At 52.0% G+C, this 6561-nt stretch overlaps 1 pseudogene; it reads left to right on the top strand.

The window, feature by feature from the left end:
• Nucleotides 1-565: 565 nt before the first annotated feature.
• LOC144820595 (U11 spliceosomal RNA) lies at nt 566-753 on the top strand (annotated as a pseudogene).
• Nucleotides 754-6561: the final 5808 nt, after the last annotated feature.

Here is a 6561-nt window from a genome sequence, read left to right as displayed (position 1 = left end):
TGCAGCTGGCATCCCCATGCCTCAGCTCTGTGCGGTTCGCATCGCCTGCTCTGTCTCTGCACGAGCTCCGCGCAGCGCTCAGCAAATCAGCAGACCGTGATGTCAGGGCCACACGCCTGTGGAGCTGAGGACGGTGGGGCGCGCGCTGCGACAGAAATCAGAAGCCGGGTCAGCGAGATGGTCGGGCTCCTACAGGACAGTAAACCGGGGTCAGTGCTTTTCCAGCACAGTCGCCCTAAAATCGAGCATTACACCCTGTTTCTGTGCTTTCCTGGCAGGTAACATTTTTAGCCCTGTAGTCGTGGGTCAGTGTATTTTCAGTCTGCACGTACTTTACACCGACTGCGCATGACAATTCAGTCAGTCAGCCCAGCCCTGGCCCCTGCCCTTGCCCACCTGATGCCCCACCCTGAGGCTGAAGACCACACAGCTGGGCCGTGCGCAGGCTCAGCATGCAGATCTTCCCTAAAATGCATATGGTGTGGTATTTAAGTGACATATTTCCTTGCGCTACAAGACATAGAACTTGCAGCCAGGTGCAGTGTTATACTAAGTACATTTGGCTAAAAAGGGTTTCTGCCGTGAGTGGCACACAGGGGGCTTTGGGGTAACTCAGAGCTTCTGGCGCGGAATCGATATCAGAAGATTTCGGAAACATAATGTTTGTTACTGGGGCTCTTGGTGCCTGGACCTTGTAATATATGAGCAAGCATTGAGCGACGAGTTAACTTTAACACTAGGTCCCAGAGTTCAGACGAACCCTGTCTAATAGCTGCCAAGGTTTCAGATTGCTATGTGCGACATTTGCATAATTTCAGTGTAATTATGAGTGACATTTCAAGGACTACGAGTGACACTTTCTACTGACCAAAATCAAGCAATGTAGAAGAGGGAAACATAAAATATCAGAAATTACACCCATTTAAGCAATGTGAAACTCTAAGGAGATCTTAAAACAGCTGCAAAGCACCAGAAATGGAAGGGAACTAACCTAGTGCCCATTTAAACTGATCGGGCAGTGACCGCAGACATCAGGCAAGGCTCAGGAGAGTGAGGCTGGGACATATGTAGATTACAGCCAGCCAGGGCGCTGTTGTGTGTAAAACAGTATGTCCCTTTATGAGAGCTTCCAAACATATGGCAGATGTAGACAGACCAAAAGAGAACTGGTTAAAGTTTGACACAGGCAACAAAAGGGGTGTACAGGTTCACATCATGAGATGATCTGTGTTGTGCGTGCACTGTGGACAGTAGGTACAGCGGTGTCAGTCAAGTCAGTCTGGAGATTCCGAGGGGCAGTCCAGAGTCGCTGCCAGAAATCACATCAATCACCAGAATATAGAAATGTTGATCAGTAGAAAAGCATGAACTTATTTAAAGGGTGTAGATCAGAAAGATCACAGAGTTTATCACCTGTCACAATATGTCCATTAAATAGCTGAAAAGAGATATGTGCCTTCAGTGTATGGGATAAGGCCCTGATTGTAACACAGGGCCATTTACATACAATGCAATAAAATATAGCGTGCACTGTTTTAAATAGTTTATGCGTATGTATTTAACAACATTCACTTTTCAAATTATGTTGCTCAATGACACTAATGCATGTTACTATTTTCAGTGTGACAGTGCTTCAGGATTGTGAATGGAGAAGCAGAGGAGCTAATTAAATATAAAACAGATCTTGCTTTAAATTAATGTAGGTAACAGTCACTGTACGGGACCTATATTCGGGTAAAACACCAACCTTTCCATCGCAAAGCTCAATGTTAGCACATTTCAGTATGTACTTTCCCAATATCAATGAAAAAGTTATCTTACCGTCTTGGGTCAAGTGTCTGCTGACGAGACCCTGGACACTTTTTGGCAGCTGGTTGGTTGCCAGACTCCCATAACAGTTTTTAACCCTCTTATCCAATTCTTGACTTCCGCTTTCAGCACTCCATAATGGAGGGCAGCAACCGTGGTCTGCAAGAGTGTTTGCAGACCGACTCAGGCCTTGAGTCACCACAGGCCGTAGCAATTTCAGTTTGCCATCTGACCCCAGTCCGCCTCCAGTGATAGTCAACCAGGCCGCTCAGCTGTCCTGACTCCTGCGGGGACGGCCTGTGACAGACTGAATTCTCCCAGCTCCCAACTGCGGTTATATAGGAAATGACACAGGGAAGAGCAGGTAATAACAGCTGATAGCAGGGGTGGCCCGGGCCGGTGCGAGCTACAGCAGGCAGAGCTGAGAGCGCTGCGGCCTGTGCCATGATTATTTGCAGCGCTTCTCCGCAACACTGTGTCATACTAGACAGCCGCCCTAAGCAGTTCTGCCAAGTATCACGCATTAGGTGTGACGGTCTTGCATTTCAGTGTGGTGTTCCGCATCACCGCATTGAAATGCATTGTCACCCCTTTCATAGCTGCCAAGGTTTCAGATTGCTTATGTGTGACATTTTCATAATTTCAGTGTAATTATGAGTGACATTCAACGACTATGAGTGACACTTTCTTGCAAGCAAAATAAAGTATTGACAACGAGGGAAACATATAAATATCAGAAATTACACCCATTTGAGCAACAAGAAACTCTAAGAACATCTTAAAACTACGGCAAAGCGCTAAAAATGGAAGGGCACCAACTTCATTGGAGGGCCGTAGTGATAAATGGATGAAATATTGGCAGTAAGATTTAACTGGTTTAATATTAAAGTAAAAGCTTGTGAAGAAGTGCACCAAAGTTACAAACTCTGGACCGCTGCACACTGACATTGCAGGGATAGCCCTGCAGCTGAGCAGTAACTCACACAGTCCAGCTCCCGACTCCTCTCAGGACAGCTCTGCTCTCTGTAGGTCTTGCATGGCTGCTTGATGGTGATGGCGCTGTCTACTGACAGGCAGTCTTTCTGTTGTAGTCTCTCTCCCATGAGCCGTGTTATGAATACAATCGGGCCCTCTTATCAAGACTGTGACAAACGTACATGACAGGAGGCCTTCACTGGTAAGGGTGAAGGTAGGGGGCCCGAGGCCGCCAAATCCCTGCCAGGGGCCGCCACGCAAATATGTATCTAAGGATATATATTGGCGTGGCGGCCCCTGGGGTTTGGCAGCCCTGTGCAGGTGCACAGCTTGCACATGCCTTAGGCCGGCCCTGGAGGAGGGCAGCAACTGTCACGATCCATAGCCGACTGCTATCTCGGGATGTACATACAGCCTGAGCCTCCGTACCACACTGTGACTTAGACTACGGGAGCGGCTTAGGGTGAACCTCAAACTGCTGTGCTGTTGGCTGACGCTGAATGAGAAGGAAGAGGAGGTTAACAATGCAATAGGGTTCAGTGAGGAACTGTAATTGGGACAGCTCTTGGCAGCAACTCACTCCTTTGTGATTCTTCATGTAATCACACAGGAACCCGTAAAAAGCATGTCTGAAACCACGACAGCTGCAAGGTGCAAGCAAGCAGGCGGTGCGGTGCAGTGCAAGCAGGCGCAGGAGCTTGCAGGCGGCGTTCTTCTGTTTGAAACTATTGAGTCCCGTGCTGCTTCTCACCTACCTCACTTCCTATCTTCTTACTTCAGGACGTAACGAGGCACTAACGATCACATCCGGATTTAATCCCGGGCCCCCATGCTGTGCCACAGCCATAGCAACAACCACTGCTGAGGGCAGGCGGTCCCACTTCCCATCTTGATTGGAACAGTGTGAGTCAGTCTCAGTTGTGAGTGTCTGAAAAGCAGCGCGGATCCGCGACTGGCGCAGGAAAAATGCTGTGTCTGTGAGTGCAACTGTAGTGTACAGTGCGCTTAGGGAGCCCCTGGAGCTCGGGGGCCCCTCAGGACCGCGGGTGCTGTGGGGGCCTTTGTTACCACCCTGTTGCGATTCCACCCGATCGCAAACCCCACCCAACTCCCACTCGCCACTTCGTGCCCTTCCCGCCTCCCAGCTGCACTCTCCCTCTCCCATCCCCTACTTAATGTAGGCAGCTGCGTGGACGAGCACAGCGTACACGCGCAGTGTACGCGCTGCTTCAGCGCGCCAAAGGCAAGCCCATCTGCGCCTGTCCGTGACCCGACCGCGACCCGACCATGGCCAGGAACCGTGGATCTTCTACTCCCCACCGTTATGATTCCACCAACCTCCTCACACTCAACCCCGGAACACGCAGAGACTGCCAACGGGCCTCACCGAACATGACCCACGGCCAGTTCTCCTGCCTCCACTGCTTTCGGACCTTCACCACCGCCTCGGCACCCAACACCACCGACACCAGCACCTACGACACCTTCAGATACAGCCTCCTCAATGTGCACTCCCTACACAAATAAGCAGTGGAAATCTGGAACCTACTCGACTCTCTCTCGTCCGACATTGCCTTCTTCACGGGGACCTGGACCAACGCCTCATCCGCCCCAACATCAACACCGCCATCCCCGACGGATACAAGATCCACAGGAAGGACCGCCCCAACCACCCGGGAGGGGGCCTTGCCATCGCCCACAAGAGCATCCTCCGCCTCACCACTTCCAGTGAAACCTTCACCCCGCCGAACACTTGCTCTTCCAGATCCAGACCAGCCCCAACACCACTCTCCGGGGACCCTCGTCTACACAGGGGTGGCTCTAGGCTCATGGTGGCCCTGGGCAGGGAGCGTAGGTAGTGGGCCCCGGAAGAGGGGGTCTGGGAGGGGCGGAGCGCCTAGGCCAGTAAAGAGGGGGAGGTCAGGGTGTTTGGAAGTGGAACAGAGCTGGAGGCCGCCAAATTCCTGCCAGGGGCCGCCACGCAAATATGTATCCATCCTCAGAGGAATCTTATATTAAGGATATATATTGGCGTGGTAGCCTCTGGGGTTTGGTGGCCCTGTGCAGGTGCACAGCTTGCACATGCCTAAGCCGCCCCTGGTCTACAGACCCCCCCGGCCCACCTACACCCTTCGCCACCACTATCACTGACTTCATCGCACCCCATGCCATCGCATCAATGAACTACATACTCATCGGAGACCTTAATTTCCACCTCAACAACCCAAGCGACCCCAATTCCACCACCCTTCGGGACAACCTTGCCAACATCGTACTCAACCAACTCATCACCATCCCGACCCTCAGAGCAGGACAAACCCTCGACCCCATCTTCGGTGCAGGCAACAGCGTCCACTTCAGCCACACAACGCAACCACCATGGAGCGACCACCACTGTATACATTTCACCGTCAGAAAACCCAAGGCACTTAAGCCAGCCCCTCACCCTCCATGAAGAAACTGGAGCAATTTCACCGACGAGCAACTGAACTCCGCTCTCACCCGATGGAGCCACATCAGGGCATCCGATGCAAACATCGCAGCGAGAACTCCACACCTGGATCTCCATCGGCGCTGACCAGCTGGCCCGCTCCACAACCCTGGCAAACTGTGCCCCAGGAAAGTCACCTGGTTCACCACCGATCTCGAAGCTGCAGACGCCTGGAGAAGAACTGGAGGAACACCAAGACAACCGAAAACGCCATGACGAACTACCACAACCAAGTCAGAACCACCAAGAGGAACTTCATCCACTCAAAATCCTCGCCAACTCCACCAACTCCAAGGAACTCTTCAGTGTCATCAGGGAATTCACCAAGCCACGCAGTGAAGCTACAGACATCACCCCATCCCAAGACCCCTGCGACAAACTGGGAACATTCTTCCACCTCAAGATCAAAACACTCTACAACAACTTCATCGACGACCCTCAAGACGCCACAGCAACCTCCCCTCCTCAGAGACACCAGACATTCCACCATGTCCAACTGGACACTGCCACGACCATGATAGGCATCCACTCGGTGGCCCCCACCAACCCCTGACCCCGCACATCTACCACAGAGCCGTAGACACCATTGCACCCGAACTACAACACACCATCAACATCACCTTCAAGATAGGCATTTAACCAGACTACTGGAAGTGCACAGAAGTCAGGCCCCTGCTCAAAAAAACCACGGCAGACCCCACCAACCTCAAGAACTACCAGCCATTCTCGCTCCTCCCCTTCGCATCCAAAGTAGCAGAGAAAATAGTCAACAGGGAACTGACATGCTTCATCGAAGAGAATGCTGTCTTAGACCCATTCCAATCCGGATTCTGGAGCAACCAGAGCACCAAGACCGCCCTAGTCGCCACCACAGACGACATTCGCACCCTCCTGGACCAAGACCATGCTGCCCTCATCCTACTCAACCTGTCTGCAGCTTTCAACACCGTCTCCCACCGCACACTAGTCACCAGACTATACGACGCAAACATACAAGGAACAGCCCTGGACTGGATCCGATCGTTCCTCACCGGAAGAAGCCAAAGAATCAGACTTCCTCCATTCCTCACCGCCCCCACAGAAATCACCTGCGGAGTCCACAGGGGTCATCACTGAGCCCGACCCTCTTCAACATCTACATGGCCCCCCTTGCAGCCGTCATCAGACAACACGGCCTCAAAATTGTATCCTACGCCGACTACATCCAGCTCATCCTCTCCCTCACCAAAGACCCCAACACCGCCAAACTTAACTTCCAGAAAGGAATGCAAGACGTTGCAGTTTGG

Source organism: Lissotriton helveticus, chromosome 2_1 (assembly GCF_964261635.1).
Source record: "Lissotriton helveticus chromosome 2_1, aLisHel1.1, whole genome shotgun sequence".
Classification (NCBI taxonomy): Eukaryota; Metazoa; Chordata; class Amphibia; order Caudata; family Salamandridae; genus Lissotriton; species Lissotriton helveticus.
This window is presented reverse-complemented; position numbering and strand designations above follow the sequence as displayed.